Here is a 16,644-nt window from a genome sequence, read left to right as displayed (position 1 = left end):
TCATGTGTTCTTACCCTGTTCTAATGGAAACTGGGAGTAGACTCCATCATACTTTACGCCCCCCTGCCCCCCACCTCATTAGATGGCCGAGAGGACTCAGTCCTCCAAAGTCATGTTTTACCTCCGAAAACCTGAGCCCAGAATGAGTCAAATGTGTTAGTCAACTGTCCCCATGACAAAATACCTGAAGATAAGAACCTAAAAAGAAAAGTCTTGCCAGACAGTGGTGGGGGCACACCTTTAATCTCAGCACTTCCGGAGGCAGAGGCAGGCGGATCTCTGTGAGTTCAAGGCCAGCCTTGTCTATAGAGTGAGTTCCTGAACAGCCAGGATTGTTACACAGAGAAACTGTGTCTCAAAAAAAAAAAAAAAAAAAAACCAAAAAGTTTTTACTTTAGTTCATGGTTTCAGAGATTTCCGTCCACGATCCATTGACTCCTTGCTTCCGGACAGTGGTACGACAGAACTTGATGGACGGTAGGGTATCGTGGGGCAGGAATGTTCACCTCATGGTAGACAGGAAGTCAAGAGAGACAGAGGAAGGGGACAGGAATAAGGTAAATCCTTCACACCCACCCTTCCAACGTTTCAACCCAAATTGAGCCTCCTGTAGTTTCCACCACTTCCCAACAGTTACCCAGCGACAACCCTGTTGGGGATTTATTCCACTGAAGAGAACAGAGCCTTCACAATTCACTCCCTTCCCACCTCTGAACACAGACGCTCCTGCAGACAGGGCCTTCAACACCTAAACTGCTGGGAGGACATTTCTGATGGAAATCGTAACTCATTTGTGGACAACGACCACATCAATCTACATCCAGCTACTGAGTTCTCAGTCAGCGTGTCGCAGCTTTTCACACTCCAGTGGTTTCTAAACCGTAGAGCCAGACCCTCCCCTTAGGGTCTATGAGCGGTTTAGAATTCTAAGACTTCGGATCCAAAACTTGAAGAAGGACTCTTAGCTTTCCAGAAACAAAGAGATTTACAAATGGCAAAGGTGAGCAGACCCTGCTTCGCCCCCTCCCCCTCCCTGCAGTCTCTTAGCTTGTTAGACAGTTGCGTCTTTACCAAACACAGTTTGAATGAGACCGGCTCCCGTAGGCCGGTCTCCAGTTGGTGGCGCTGTCTGGAGAAGGCTCAGGAGGTACGATCTTTGAAACATGGCACTCAGGCAGACTGGGAGAGTTTAAAGACCGTGTCATTTCCAGCTGCTCTCCCTGCTTTGGGCTTGTGGTTTGAGATGTGAGCTGCCAACTTACTGCTGCAGGTGCCATGCCTGCTTGCTGTCATGGCTCCCCACGATGACAGCGATGGACTCTAACCACACTGGAACTGTAAGTCTAAATAAGCCCTTTCTCCTATAGGTCACCTTGGTCATGGTGTTTTATTACATTAGCAGAAGAGTAATAAAACAGCAATGTGAATTTTCTGGTCTCCCAGACTGCTGTGCGCGGCTGTGTTCTTGGCAGAGGAAGTTGGAGGGTTTACACAGTGGTGCTAGGAGACCCTGCTTGCAGGAGTCAATGTGGACAGTTCAGACAGGGATTCCGACTGTGGCATTTGTGGGAGTCTTACTCAGAGTCTGGTGGGTACAGATAGCAGGGCTATGCTGCCAGCTGCTGTCCTTGGGGATCAGCTCCCCGTCTTTTGGGATTCCCGGGCTCAGTGGACAACCCACGGTTCTACCAGGCTCTGGGTAAAAGGGGAACCACCCATTAGGAAAGCTTCCTAGAGGCTTAGTTAGCCTCTCCAGGAAGTGGCCAGCTTGCCCTTTCCGTATTTCCTTGTACAGAAGCAGTCTCCAAGCCTCATCGGGACCAGGGAGGAAATGAACCAGCGTGCCCTTGGTGTCCTCACCGTGGGAAGCTTTACTATAACTTGGAACTCAGACAAAGGTTTTGTTGACAGATGGGAAAACAGACTCACACATGACAACGGCTTGACTAAAGATCAAACAGCTGCTAAGAGCTAAGAGGGAGTTCTGTTTCTTTCTTTCTCTCCTCTGGTCTCTATTCTGCTCTTCAACTGCCTTGACTCATGAAGTCAACGGCCCCCTAGAAACAGTTATTTGAAGGTCACCTATGCTATGGATAGCTGTACCGAAAGATATTTAAGAGCTGGGGCTATAACTTGCCATGCAAGCGTAAGGACCTGAGTTTGGATTCCTAGCACCTAGGTAAAAAGCCAGGCGTGAGAGAGAGCACCCATAATCCCAGTACTAGGAAGTAGAAATGGGTGGATCCCTGAGGCTGGCCTGCAGCTAGTCTAGCTGAATGGATGATTTCCAGGTGGAGGGCTGGCAAGATGGCTCAGTAGATAAGCTGATTGTTACCAAGGCTGGCAACCTGATTTTGATTCCCAGAATCCTCGTGGTAGAAAAAACTGACCTTTGAGATTATCCTCTGACCTACACTCTTGTGTCATGACTCAGGCACACACACACAAACATGCATGCATACACCACAGGCATAAATTTAAGGACATTTACTCTGCATAATGTAAACGGCTATGAGATAATTGTAAAATACTGTGGTATGGGCCAGAGGAAGCAACACCGGCACTCACAGACACAACTTAAAATCTCTATAAGACTGGGTATGGGCACCAAGAGAGTGAGGGTCTTCGGCTGTCAAAAGTGATGCGTCTTGAGATTTATTGACAGATCCTATGCCACAAAGGGTGCAGGGCATGGTGGTAGACCTGTAAGCCCAGGCCTTGGGAGAATGCAGGAGCATCAGAAGTTCAAGGCATCTTCAGCTACATCGTGAGTTCAAGGTTAGCCTGGGCTATGTGAGGCTCTGTCTCAGAAAAAAAAAAAACAAACAAAAAAAATAAAACCATGGTATTCATGCTGTCCCTCTCCCCTCCTCTTAAATACCATTTTTTATTAATTTAAAATTCCATATAATGTATTTTGATCATATTCGCTCCTCCCCCCAGAGCTGCCCTCCTCCACCCTTCCCTTCCTATCCACCTAGCTTTCTCCACCCCCTCATCATCATCATCTTCCTCTTCCTCCCCGCCTTTCTCCTCCTCCTCCTCCTTCTTCCTAGCTTGTGTTACCCAACTGCTCTGGGAGTGGGCCCTCCCAGGAGGGTGTTTGAACTACCATGGTCACACCATTAAAAAAAAAAAACTCTTTCCCTCTCTCTCTTCTCTCTCTCTCTCTCTCTCTCCCTCTCCCTCTCCCTTTCTCTCTCTGTCTCTGCCTCTCTGTGTCCCTCTCTCTCTTCTCTCTCTCTCTCTCTCCCTCTCTCCCTCTCCCTTTCTCTCTCTGTCTCTGCCTCTCTGTGTCCCTCTCTAGTGTTCTCTCTCTCTCTCTCTCTCCCTCTCCCTCTCCCTTTCTCTCTCTGTCTCTGCCTCTCTGTGTCTCTCTCTAGTGTTCTCTCTCTCTCTCTCTCTCTCTTCCCCCAGCGGCTATCAATTGCCAATAGCTTGCTCCTCAGCTGGGGGCGGCTGGCAGGACTTGATGCCCACCTTCCCCCCTCCATGCTGAGATTTCATCTGGCTTGAGTTTGCAAGGTCTTGTATATGCTGTCATTTCTGATGGGAGTTCATACGGGCCACGCTGCCTTTTATCCAGGAAAACAGCTTCTTTGTCATTAGATACTGCCTCTGGCTCTTATAACCTTCCACGAAAACCCCTGAGTCCTGGGGCGGGGCGGGGGGGGGGGTTGTGATCCGAACATCGATTCAGGGCAGTGCACTGAGCAGCTTCTTAGGCTCTGCATGTTGACCAGCTGAGGGTCGCTGTGCTAATTGCCATCTTCTACAAGAAACTTCTCGAAAGTGGCCTGACAGACACACTAGCCTCTGGGTGTAGCAGTGAGTTATTTTAATACCACATCCGCCATCGCCACATTCTGATGCTTAGTAAAAACTCCTGGAAACGAAATGTCACAGAGAGTCTAACTTGAACTCAGATGTGGCTAATTCAGAATTCTCAGAAACAAACATACAGTATAATCTGTTCTTTCTGTTTTCTCTGTAACTAGTAGAATTTTTAGAACAGTTTTTTATTTGCAGAGAAATTAAACAGAAAGTACAGAGGGGCCCAATATTGTCTGTGCCCTGTCCACACACCGTGGCCTCCCAGACTGCCAACATCCACAAGGATGACTCCAGCCACGGAACTTTCCACCCAAACGCCATTGCTCATACCAGGGTCCCTACTCGTACCATGGACTTGGATATGCCGAACACCATGTATCATTCGACACATAGATTTGGATGTGCCAAACGTCATGTATCCACTACCATTCTACGCAGAGGTTTCAATGCCTTGAAATCCCTCTCCACTTGCTCATCCATCTGTCCCTCCCCCAACGCCAGGATCATTCTCTGTTCCCATCGTCTGCTTCTCTGGAATATCATGGGATGTAAGTGTGTGTGTGACTCTAGGACTGTCCCCAGGGCACAGCAGTACTGTCTGGTTGGGCTACCATCTTTATTTGCTAACTGCTGGACAAGCCAATTGCCGTCAAGTTTGGCCCGTCACCAATAGAGCTGCTACAGAACATCTGGGTTGGATTTTTATGTAAACTTTTAAATTCTTTGCATAAACACCAAGAAACACGCCCTGGTTAGTTTCTGCCAATCTGACACAAACTGGAGTTACCTGGGAAGAAGGACCTGCGGTTGAGGAATTGCCTCCGTCTGGTTGGCCTATGGGAAAGTCTGTGGGGCATTTTCTTGATTGCTAACTGATAGAGGGGGCTGAGCCCACTGTGGGTGGTGCCACCCGTGGCCAGGTGATCACAGGTTGTATAAGGAAGCAGGCTGAGCAAGGTGTGGGGGGCAGGTCAGTAAGCAGTAACTCAACATGGCCTCTGCTTCAGCTCCTGCCTCAAGGTTCATGCTTAGACGTTCTGTCCTGACTTCCCTCAGTGATGAATTGTGATGTGGAAGTGTTTGCCAAAGAAATCTTTCCTGCCCTGCTTTTGCTCGGCAGTCTTTCAGGGCAACAGAAAGCCGACCAGAACAGCACAATTATTTGAGCCTACAGTGAGAATATGCTGAGTTCTCCACGAGCCTCTTCAAAGCAGCTGTACTACTTAGGTTCCTTACAACGGCGGGTGAGTTCCTGCTTTCTCTGGCCTCCTCAGCAGCCTTCCGTGGTGGGTGTCCTCAATTTGGGGTGTTTTGATAGTTGCACAGTCTATTTCACTGTTTTAATTTGCCACTCCCAGGGCAGAGAGATGGCCGAGAGTCTGCTGCGCGATCAGAGAACCAGGGTTCAAGTCCTAGCGTCCTTGTTGTGTAGCTCACAAATCTTAGAACTCCAGCTCCAGAACATCGATTGCCCTCCTTCCGGCTCCCCAGGTGTCTGTGCATAGATGTGCACACGTACACAGAGAGACACGCACAGAGCATTTGATAATAAAAATAATTTTATTGACGATCCCCTAATGATTTAATGTCGAAGAGCTATTCCTGGATGACCTTGCCATTTCTAAGAGAATTTAAATATTTGCCTCTTAGACTAGTCAAAGGCTAGGCTACAGGTATGATTGACCTCCTCTGCCTCCCACCCCACCCTCACCCCACGTCCCTACCCCGCACCTGGAATGAATCATTCTACTTCTTTGTGACTCAGACAGACCACTCTGGTCTTTATTCCTGGCAGAAAATGAAGCTGGCAGCTTCTGAATGGGACTCAGGACCAAAACGTAGTGGACACCATTCTAACTCTTTGAGCAGAAGGGCATGCGTCTCTTAAAAATGAATTCTCTTGTGTCCAGTTAAAAAAAAAAAAGACAATATAACCCCCATTCCCCCTAAATCTTCTCAAAGAAGAAATGGGTTAAGGTGAGGACAGATGAAATCTTGGCTTTCTTTCTGGACAAGAATCAGCGGTTCGTACAACAGAGGCACGTTCTGAAAGGTAAATGGAATCATGTAGTTAGTGAAAGAGTGGACCGCTGCCCAGAGTGGTCCTATGCCCTGGCAACAGGAGATAAAGTCACTTGGCTGGTCATATGTGGTCATGTTAACACGTTTGTCCTGCCTGTCCCTGCCCAAAGACCCGTCACGCCCTGGAAAGCCCCGGAGACAAACGTGGGTAGCCCTGCGCCATTCCCCTGCTATGTTAAAAATGTACGCCTATTTTCCCAAGCAAGCTTCGATTAAAGAGAGCACATCTGTTTTAAGTCCCCCTTTTATGAAAATTACTGTGCTTCCTCTGCATGCTTATCTTTTAATTTTGAAATTCTTTGTAGCAATAACTCAAGATAATAACCATCCATATTTCTGGCCCCTTTAAAAAAATAAAGGGGGGAGGGGATGGGAGGAAAAAAAGAAAGAGGCGATGTGTCATTTTTGAGCTTTGAACTCCAGGTTCCGATCCTCCCCACCCCCCTTTGGGCTCAGGGCCTCTTCATTTGCGTTTAGAATGGAGAAGCCCCTGGATTATGCTGCCAGCCTCCAGGCCGCTGCAGACAGGCCCAGTTTGAGATTTGGGACTATTCATCATGCCCCCGGCAGGGGGGAACCTTCCTCTCTTCCCCGGTTCAGTAGAGCAGCTCAGCTTCCTTTTCTAGACTCTCTGCCCCACCCCCAACCCTTCCCACAAATCTCTCACCAAGGGAGGGCTGCCGCAAAGCCCTGCACCTCAGGCATACGGGCCTCCACACACCCCACGCAACACCCATGTACTCAAAACACCTTTTTTGAGTAATTCATCTTTGTTTTGAGTAACAAAAGCAGAGTTTTGTTTTTGTTTTTGACAAATTGTTCTTTGATTTCATATTTTTTATTTAATGTGTGGGTGTTTTGCCTGCATGTATACATGGACAACATATCCATGCAGTGCCCACAGAGTCCAGAAGGGGGCGTCAGATTCCCCTGAGACTGGCAATACACCTGATTCTGAGCACCCATGTGGGTGCCTGGAATGAAACCCAGGTCCTCTGCAACAGCAGCCAGTGCTCTTAGCCACTGAGTCATCTCTCTAGTTCCACATCTTTTAAAGTGCATGTTTTGAGAAACTTTTAAAGTGTGTGTGTGTGTGTGTGTGTGTGTCTATGTGTGCATTGTGATGTGTGCATGCCACAATGTGGACATCAGAGGACAACTTTGTGGAGTTGGTTCTCTCCTTCCACCTTTATGTTGGTTCCAGGGATCAAACTCAGATCCTCAGGTGTGTATGGCAGGTGCCTTTCCCACTGAGCCAGCCCTAAACCATTTTTGAAAGGCCTGATGGTTCTCAGGTTGAATTCGCCCTCCTGATTTCTTGTTCTAATTCGTTAGCTCCAAATAGCATGGAAGAACAGGGAGATGCTTGTGGCGGCCCAGAGAAGTGGCTTCCACTTGACATTTAAGGTTCGAGAGTTAGAGCCTAGTATTGCTCCTACAAGGTCAAACAATAGGATGTTTGGCCTAAGGTAAGGCAACTAGATGTTTTGCTTCTTAATACCAAATAGCAGGATGTTTAACTTAGGGTACAGCAATTAGATGTTTTAAATATTAAGGAAGTAATCACTCTTATTTGTCCCTTGTATAATGATAAAGTCATTTTGCCCTTCCTAAAACGGCTATAAAAACTAAACTTGGGCAGATTCAGTAGTCACTGGAGTGCCCTCCCGACTCTATCCTCAGTCTCTTACATGTGAGGACGAGTTGGCTGGATGGAGACAGACACTTTACAGGGGAGGTGGTGAGCAAAGGTAGTTCTAGAATTTGGGAGCTGAGGCATGAGGAAAGCCAAGAGATCTTAGGACTAAGGAGCGAGATGCTCCCCCACCCCAAAGAGAGATGGGTATGGGAGAAGGGGGCACCCTGGAAAGCTGTCTAGAAATGTTTGTCAGGGGTGAAAGGAGAGCCTGGAAGACGGTCCTGGAAGACTCAAGTAGGTGAATGTGCAGGCTAACCCATCTCCTGGCAGCAAGAGACACATCCCATCCCAGGCCCCACCCCCTCCCACTTTGGGAATGAAAGCAGGGACATTTCAACAGTGTCTATGATATCTACCACACCCATGTCTGCCCTCCTCCTCCCCCATCCCTAGCTCCCTTTGTCTCTTCCCCGTCTCCTTCCCTGCTTTCCCCCCTCCCCATCGCTGCCTCTTTGGACACCAGTCATACACACGGTAAACATGTATGCATTCAGGCAAAACACTCACATACATAAGGTAAATGTTTTCAAAAAGCCAAAAGCCTCAGGTATTCTCATACACCCAAATGACAAAGGCCTTGTCTCCTGTCAATCTTCTTTGCCATCCAGAAGAGAGAAGATGATTTTTGGATTCTTCCCCGGGCCTGTCGGATGAACGGAGAAGCAAAACATGCACAGACACTACAAAGACATTGAGCTCCTTCAGTGTGAAACCTCCCACATTTTCCCACTAGCCACTGGGGCAAATGGCACCCATCATCACCACACACGGCACTTCCCACAGCCTCTCAGCCGTGCCTACAGAAGTTCTCTGACGCTTTGTCCCTCACCTCCACCCCCATGCAGAATGGTGTCAGCCTTTCTGATTTTTTTTTTTTTTTTGGACAGGGTTTCTCTGTGTAGCCCTGGCTGTCCTGGAACTCACTCTGTAGACCAGGCTGGCCCCACACTCAGAGAGATCCTCCTGCCTCTGCCTCCCACGTGCTGGGATTAAAGGTGTGTGCCTCCACTGCCCAGCATCTGAGTCACATCTTGAGACAGGATAGAAAGATGGAAAAATAAGGGGATTCAGGAAGACAAAGGAGCCCTCACTTGAGTCTGGCTGAAGCCACTCGAGATTCCAGCACAACTGACAGAAATTGCTGCAGTTTGCCAAAAGAAATATTCCTTTCATAAGGAGATGTTTCAGATAAGAGCATTAGAGCAAGAGGCTGGAGGGGTGGTTCAGTGGTTAAGAGCACTAGCTGCTCTTTCAGAAGATTTGAGTTCCATCCCCAGCATCCACACAGTGGCTCACAATCATCTGTAAGTCCAGTTCCAGAAGGGGGTCTAATGCCCTCTTCTGGCCTCCATAGGTACTGCATGCAGAGGGTGCATAAACATACATGTAGGCAGGCAAAACGCTTGTACAAAAAATTAAATTAAAGTTTGAAAAATTAAAAAATAAAAGCAAGGGACTGGAAATGGCTTGGTGGTTAAAGGCACTTGTTGTTCTTCTAGAGGACCTGGGTTTGGCTCCTAACACCCATATTGGACAGTTTACAGCCACCCAACTCAAGTTCCAGAGGTTCTAATGCCCTCTGTCTGGCCTCTTCCACTCACACAAACACAGAAAAACAACTTTTAAAAGGGATATTAAAATAGCAATGGATGCTCATTAAGGCCTCAGTATATATGACGACGTGTGGCTCTTCTCTCTTCCCAGGTACAAACCTGGGATTTCTCCGAGAATCTCACAGGAACCCACATTTACAAAGGAGGATAATGTTTTTAAGGCTCTTCTCTCTTTTTTTTTGTATGTGTATGCGTGTTTATCTGCATGTGCGCATGTATACCTGGCACATGTGGCCAGAAGAGGGCACCAGAATTGGAGTTACGATGTCTTGAGCCGGCATGCGGGTGCTAGAAACCAAAATCAGTTCCTCGGCAACAGCAGTCAGCGCTCTGAATCACTGAGCCATCTCTCCAGCCCCCTGGAAGGCAGTGTCTTCACAATTGTGTGACCCTTGAGGCCCACAAGGCTTTACCTTATCAGATTGCAATCCTAGCTGACACATCCTCTGAGTTCTCCTAGCACCTCTTTTATTTAAACAACAACAGAAAGAGAGAGAGAGAGAGAGAGAGAGAGAGAGAGAGAGAGAGAAAGGGGAGGGGCTTAGAAGCTTTTTGAACAACATAATTCCCAAAGCTTCTAGAATCTTCTCTGTAGCTGCACAGTGGGAAGTTGAATGAGCCCACAGTCATGCTTGGGTACATCTTATAAAAGGGTTTCCAGCACAAGGGTATCTTAGCAATCAGGAGCAGAGGAATACCACAAAGTCACACCAGGCAACAAACCTCACACAGGAGATTTATTAGGGAGAAAGACAAAACCGCGGCTACCTCTGAGTGGGAACAGAGACAGCAGTGGGCTGGACGGAGAGGGTGGGTTTTATAGGGTTTTGGAGCATGCGCAGTGAGCTAATGGGAAAGTACTGTTTAGCCGGAAGTATTGTTTGGCCGGTTATCTTGAGTCATGGGGGTGTGGATTTCCGAATCCTGGGTTCAGGGACAAGGCCAGAGCAGGGTGATTTTTTTTCCTGGCCTGTGTTTCTACATTTTATCCTAACTCCTGTGCTTTAAAACCTATGTTAAGATTTTTTTTTTTAAACTTGCTTTTCAGTTCCGCTTCATGCTGGCTAGGCCTGAAACTTTTCTTCTGCAGTGAAGTCTCCGGCTTCATCTGAGTTAGAGGTCTCTTGAGGGAACTCCTCAGACTATCGCAAGCTGCACGCTGCAGGAAGAGAGAGAGCCCTGTCTCTAGGCTGCGTTCCTGCCGCTGATATTCCATCTCCGGATCACATCTAATACCCAATACAAAGGTAGGTGCCCCAGGGACACTCTTGCCATGTTACTTAGAGGACGATACCAAAGATGAAGCGTGTGCATATTCCATGTAGACAAGACCCTCACATGTGTTATGGAGGCTTGATGACATTGGTTGTTGTCCCTCAGGAGACAGTCACCTTTTTGAGACAACATCTCCCTGGCCTAGGGTTCAACAGATAGCTTAAACTAGTCATTCACTGAGCCATATCAGCCAGTGGTGAGCCACGCCAGCCAGTGGTGAGCCACGCCAGCCAGTGGTGAGCCACGCCAGCCAGCGGTGAGCCACGCCAGCCAGCGGTGAGCCACGTGGGTCCTTCCGTCTCTGCCTGTGCTGTGCTGGGATTGCAAGTGTGCACCACCATGCCCGGCTCTTTACACTGTCTCTGGGGGATCAAACTTAGGTTCTCGTGTCTGAGAGACAAGCATTTTACCAAGATAGCCATCCCCCAGCTCCAGAATGTAAACATTTACTGAGGTAAGGAGAAAGGCTTGTTTGTGTTTCAGCCTTGCTGTCTTTGTTCCTTAACTGCTTGCCCTTTCTTATCTTGTTCCTTGGCTTCTAGAAGCTGGGGCTGCTGACTTGAGACCCACTCTGGACTCCACAGTCTTCAGAGCGCTCCCTTGTATATGGGCACACTTTCCGTCACTATGCCCACCTTCCACTACTGCTCCTCTGTGCCAAGTCAGGCCCCTCTGGGACAGTGGTTGGCACTTGCCTCTCAAGCCTCCCTGATCCCACCGTGCCCACACAGGCTCGCCTGGGGCAATGTTGTAGCGTTCCAACCTGGATCTTCCTGTCATAGGACATGGCCCTCAGAGCAAAACAGTCTCCATCTTCATCAGATCAGCTGTTCCCTGGGTGGACTTTGTGGACTGTTGATATTCTCTCAGAGAAGGTCGCTGGACCCTGACCTAAGGTTCCAGCAGCTCTCTCCTGTTCTCTCAGCCATTTGTGTGCGATTCTGCCTTCACGGTTTCAGGCTTCGGATCTTGGGGGTGTTAGAATATACAGGCTAGGAAAGGTTAACTGGAGGGTGTTTGCCTGTTCCATCTATGCGGTTATGGGCATGTCAGGATTCACACGGGGTGCAGAGTTACTACAGTTGTCTTAGAGTCTCCCACATTCCTGTCAAGAAGTCTTTATCTTAGCTCTGAGAGTAAGCCGAGTAATCTCGCTGGTTCCCCAGGGTGAACTCCGGTGGGATGGTACATAGGTTTATTGGTAGGACTTTATGGGAATTGAAAGGATATTATATATGTCTTCCCAGAAATGGAATTCTTCAGACACTTCTTGTCCTGTGTGTTCTGGCCATGATGGCCTCCTGTAGCTCTGAAGCGTGGTATCTAGCCACTCTGCATGGAGGGGCCTTCTTCACACCCACTCCCTCTCCTTGCTTTTCTCATCCATGACCAGCCAAATCTCTGCTTTCCAAAACCTTACAATCATCACGCAGGGCCCGAAAAGTGTTCGTGTGATGACTGTGTACGTAGATTCTGTGTACACAGGGCTGTTTGCTGTTCCGTTTGCTTCAGGTTTGGTAAAACTGCTGGTTGTCATTCAGTGAATTAACTTCCTGGCTCCGTGTGAGTGAGGCGAGGCCGCAGAGATTGCCAGAGACCACCCGCTCACTCTCCAAGAGGCCCGCATCATCTCTACAAATGGGGTTCAGTCATCTGTTGGAAGGTTCCCCTTCCTAGCGTTCCTCTTTGCTGCTTGTGGCATTTTCTGGCTGTCTGTGACTCTTTCACACATGCCTTCACCCAGCAGGTGGCTTGCTGTGTAGGAGACAGCCTGTTCATTCCTTTCTCAGCATGTCCTCAGAACACACACATTTCTGCCCCCTATGTCACCTCCACGGGTCACCATGGAGATCCTCAGAGTCTCCCCCTGGGGCATCCATTGACCCTCTCTGTCCTAGGTGCCATAGACCACAGCCTGTGCCTCCCTTTCTTGATGTTGCTATGTGACATGTGACAGCCTAGCCCTACTTGGCTCCTTTCTCGGGCTCACCTCTGCTATTGGAGAACACCCCTCCTGCATGGGTTCCGGCCCTGGAAAGACTGGTCAGCCATATCGAGGAAGACTGGGGTGTCTATGGCCTGCCATTTCCAGACCATTGCTACACAGAAGTGGCAGGGGAATTGTGGCAGCAGAGTCAGATGACAGAGCACTCTAGAGATGATGTCACGTCGCCATCACTGTAGGCAGATGTGACAGGGTGTTGGGGGCCTCACCAGAGGCAGGGTCTAGGAGGAAGTGGTGCTGGGCTTCGGGGTCAGGAAACCACCTGCAGAGTGGAGACAGAGAGGTTCAGGGAGGCACACGGACTACTCGCCCCCCCCCTTTGGTACACATCTTCACACACACCAACCTTTCTGGTTATTTTCCAGACCCCCCCACCCCAAGTCTTCAGCACCCTCAGCTTCCCTCCCGTGAAACCAGCGGTCCTCGACCCTCACAGCACAGCTCCAGGGCCTCATGAATACACTGAACACTTCAACCTGCATGTCTTGGTGATTGCTCTTTTCCCTTCCTGGGTCACTCGCTCATCCTTCTCCCAGCCATGGAGTCGCCTGGATCCCTGCGTCCCTTCAGGCTTCCCTCCGACATCACCTTCTCAGCGGGCACACACACACTCTCTGGCCACACTTCCTAAAGTCACAGCACCCCGTCCTTGGTCCCCTTCTTACCACTTCCTTCCTTTTTGCTTCTACTGTTGCCCCTCTTCCTTGGCTGGGCTCAGAAACTTCCACAGCGGCTCTTGCTCACAAAGGACCCTCATGGATCCTACGAAGCAGTGAGCTACCCCACAGCGGCCAGGACGCTAGCAGCACCAGCTCAGACCACCTAGAGGAGAGAGCTTAGGAAGAATGTCTGCTCCCACTGAGGCCATGTGCACCCCAGAAAGGCCATGCCCCTTCTCAACGAAGCCTTAGTCCTCTCCAAAGTGACTGGCAAAGGGAACCCCCAGGTGGGCACCTGCTCCCTGCTCCTGGGACTTCTAAGTATCAAAGTTCAACTCCCAAAGCAACAAATACAACTTCAGATTGAGGCTTGCAAAGACATTCTCAGCCAAAACCCACCCATAGATATCTTCAAATTTTAATTGCCGTGTTGAACTAAACAAGTGTCTTAGGTTGGAAGAAGAGGGAAAAAAAAGGCCCCTCATGGTGACTATTCTCTGCTCAAAAATGAGGTGTGTCCTTATGAGTCATTCAGAGGTCTCATTTCTGATTTAGCTAGTTTGATAAATACCTGTCTTATGGAGATGAATAATGCTTTTCTATAGAACCTCTGAAATCAAATCTTTTTGAAATTTTATTTTATATTTTACATGAGTGCTCTGTGTGCGTGTGTGTGTGTGTGTGTGTGCATATATACATGTGTGCAGTATCCTGAAAGGTAGAAAGAGGGCACCAGACAGCCTTCAACTGGAGCTATGGTGGTTGTGAGACACTATGTGGGGTCTAGGTTGAACCCAGATCCTCAACAAGAGGGTTACTTGCTCACAACTGCTGAGCCATCTCTTCAACCCTGAGATCTTATCTTTATTATATATAATGTGGCTTTAGTTAATTTGTATTTATTTATTATGTGTATAGGTGTGTATGTGCACATGTGTGCAAGTGCTCAAGCGGGCCAGAAGAGGGTGTCAGAGTCCCTGGAGTTGGACTTTCAAGCAGTTGTGAACTACCAAAAGTGGGTACTGAAACTGAAACCTGGGTCCTCTGCAAGAGGAACAAGGGCTCTTAACCGCTGAGCAACTTTTTCTTCCTTTATAATGTGATAGAATGAGTCACATTGACAGGATGATTAATTTTGAACCAGAGTTATCTTTTAAAATGTACAGAGCGTGAGTGGTATACATTTGAAAATAGTCTTTGATGTTTACAAACAAAAATATTTTATTTCATCGCCTGAGAAGTAATAAAATATTTAGATGTGAGGGCTTGAATTAGAGGGTGGATAGAGACAGTGCTACTGTTTTCAAAGGGAATGTTCGGGGCCTGAGAAGATAGTAGCACAAAACAGCTAAGAGTACTTATTGCTCTCAAAGAAGATCTGGATCCTCCCAGCTCATAGGTCACTGTAGTTCTAGCTGCAGGTAACCCAGTGCCCTCTTCTGGCCCATGTGGGTACTGCACTCACATGTACATAGTCCCCCTACACACATAATCAAAAGTAAAACAAACAAAAACAAGTTTGGTTTGTATTACACCAAAACAAGGAGTGCATGGCACTAGGGAGATGGCTTAGCTAGTCAGGTGTGCTGCACAATGTTGGGGACCTGAATTTGGACCCTGAGCACCCATGCATTAAGCTGGACACAGTAACCCCGGTGCTGCAGGAGTGGAGACAAGTGGATCACAGAGTTCTTTGGTCAGCCAGTCGAGGAAGTCAGCTCCAGGCTCAGGGAGAGAGCATCTCAAACTGTAAGGTGAGAGTGTTGGAGGGTGACCTCCAGGGTTGTGTCTGTGCACACATATGAACACACCAAGCAAGTGTCTCCAAAGAATAAAAAATTATATACAGTCTCCTTCTTGCCCTGCCGAGGACTCTGCGTGGGAAAACAAACACAGATGACCCGACTGAGAAGAACATAAATCACACGGCCACAAATGGTGACGACCCAACTCTTGGGGGAAATGCCAAGGCTTTGAAGAGATTTCAGCAAATACTTTTTAACAGAGAACTTGGCAGGCTGCATGTAAGGAAACACGTTATTTCCCAGAGACTGGAGTTTTTCCCCAGTCTTTTCATTCATACTCCACAGTCAGAATGTAAAGTGGTCAAGTCTACAGCCTGAGGATTGTTGGTATATTTGTGTGGCTGTGGGGCCGTCATCAGTGTAGAATTTCAGCCCCACACGAAGTTAGCACACGCTGGTGAGCAATCATCACGCATTCCACCTTCCCCAGACGTCTGCCAGGACTGTGTGGGTTGCCTCTAAAATGGGCTCAACTCAGACATAGGTTTTCAGAGTTCATCCACCCTGTGGCATGTGCCTTACATTCCTTTTCCTGGCTGAATAATGATCCATTTCATGGTTATTCCACATCTTATTTAGCCTGTTGTCCACGGATGAATGTATGGGTTATTGCCACTTTAGAGGCTTGAAGAACATTCAGGCACAAGCCTTTAAGTAGCCAAAGCATTTTCAGTTCCCTCGGATGTATCCCTCCAGGTCTAATTGCTGGGTCTCATGGGAACGCCACGGTTTAAGTTTTGAATGAACTAATAAGCTCCTCCAGCATAGCCGCCCCATTTTACCATCAAACTAGTAATGGGTAAAGGTCCCAGTTCCCTTTGCTCCTTGCACCTCCTTCCTGCCCACTCCACCTTCTGAAAGGTTGAAGGAGCAGGTGCTTCAGATCCTAGCGTGATTACTAACCCAGAGCAGGAGGCTTTGTGTGCGCTGGGGATTTGAACTCACTCAGGTCTTTATGATTGCCGATAAACGCTCTTACACAGTGAACATCTCCCCAGTCTCTTATTTCGGTTTTGGTGTGCGCTTCTTAATGGCTAATTAGGTTTCTGGACATCTGTTTAGACCTCTGCCCATTTTCAAAAGCTGTGTGCATTTGTTCTTTCCGATGAACGAGCTACAGAAATCATAGGCCAGGTCCAAGTCTCCTGTCCCATATGTGGCTTCAAAACGCATTCTTAGATTCTGAGGATTGATTTCCTAGCTTCTTTTTTTAATGCCTTTGTGTTTTCCTGCATGTGTGTCTGTATGCGAGTATCAGAAACCCTGGAGTTACAGACAGGTGTGAGCTGCCACGTGGGTGCTGACAATCAAGCCCATGGTCCTCTGGAAGAGCAACCAGTGCTCTTAACCCCTAAGCCATCTCTCCAGCCCCACTTTCTAACATTTTAATAGTATATTTCGATGCACTCATATTCTTTTCTTCCGTTTTGATGAACGGAAGTGTGCACATCACTTTGTCTTGTTTTCTTATCTCTTGTGCCGCCTGTGTCATTCCCATTAAACCAGGATCCAATCCTGGGCCATGATGTGCACACCTTTGTTTCTTAGTTGGCATCTTTGCTCCATTTGGTGTTCGTCGTTGTTAGGGTTAATGCACTATGGCGTGAGGTTAGGCCGCACCTCCATTCTCTTGATTGTGGGGTTGCTGCTCACTGTTTATTGAAAAAGATTA

The 16,644-nt window shown here is 48.1% G+C and overlaps 1 protein-coding gene across 3 annotated transcripts in view; it reads left to right on the top strand.

Moving 5' to 3' along the window:
- The first annotated feature begins 1,192 nt into the window (after positions 1 to 1,192).
- Piwil1 (piwi like RNA-mediated gene silencing 1) overlaps positions 1,193 to 16,644 on the top strand; it is a 52,587-nt gene continuing 37,135 nt past the window's right edge. The window contains exons 1-3 of one of the 3 annotated variants that reach the window (XM_085681633.2): positions 1,193 to 1,337; positions 4,955 to 5,078; positions 10,277 to 10,475. The gene's annotated coding sequence lies outside the window, so the exon portion shown is untranslated. Of the gene's footprint in view, positions 1,338 to 4,816; positions 5,079 to 10,084; positions 10,181 to 10,276; positions 10,476 to 16,644 lie in introns of those variants that run through there. The other 2 variants (XM_048433696.3, XM_048433694.3) reach the window with 2 other exon arrangements.

This window comes from Myodes glareolus, chromosome 2 (genome assembly GCF_982192425.1).
Source record: "Myodes glareolus chromosome 2, mMyoGla1.1, whole genome shotgun sequence".
In the NCBI taxonomy this organism is placed as follows: Eukaryota; Metazoa; Chordata; class Mammalia; order Rodentia; family Cricetidae; genus Myodes; species Myodes glareolus.
The sequence above is the reverse complement of the archived record's forward strand: the minus strand, read 5'-3'. Positions and strand labels throughout refer to the sequence as shown.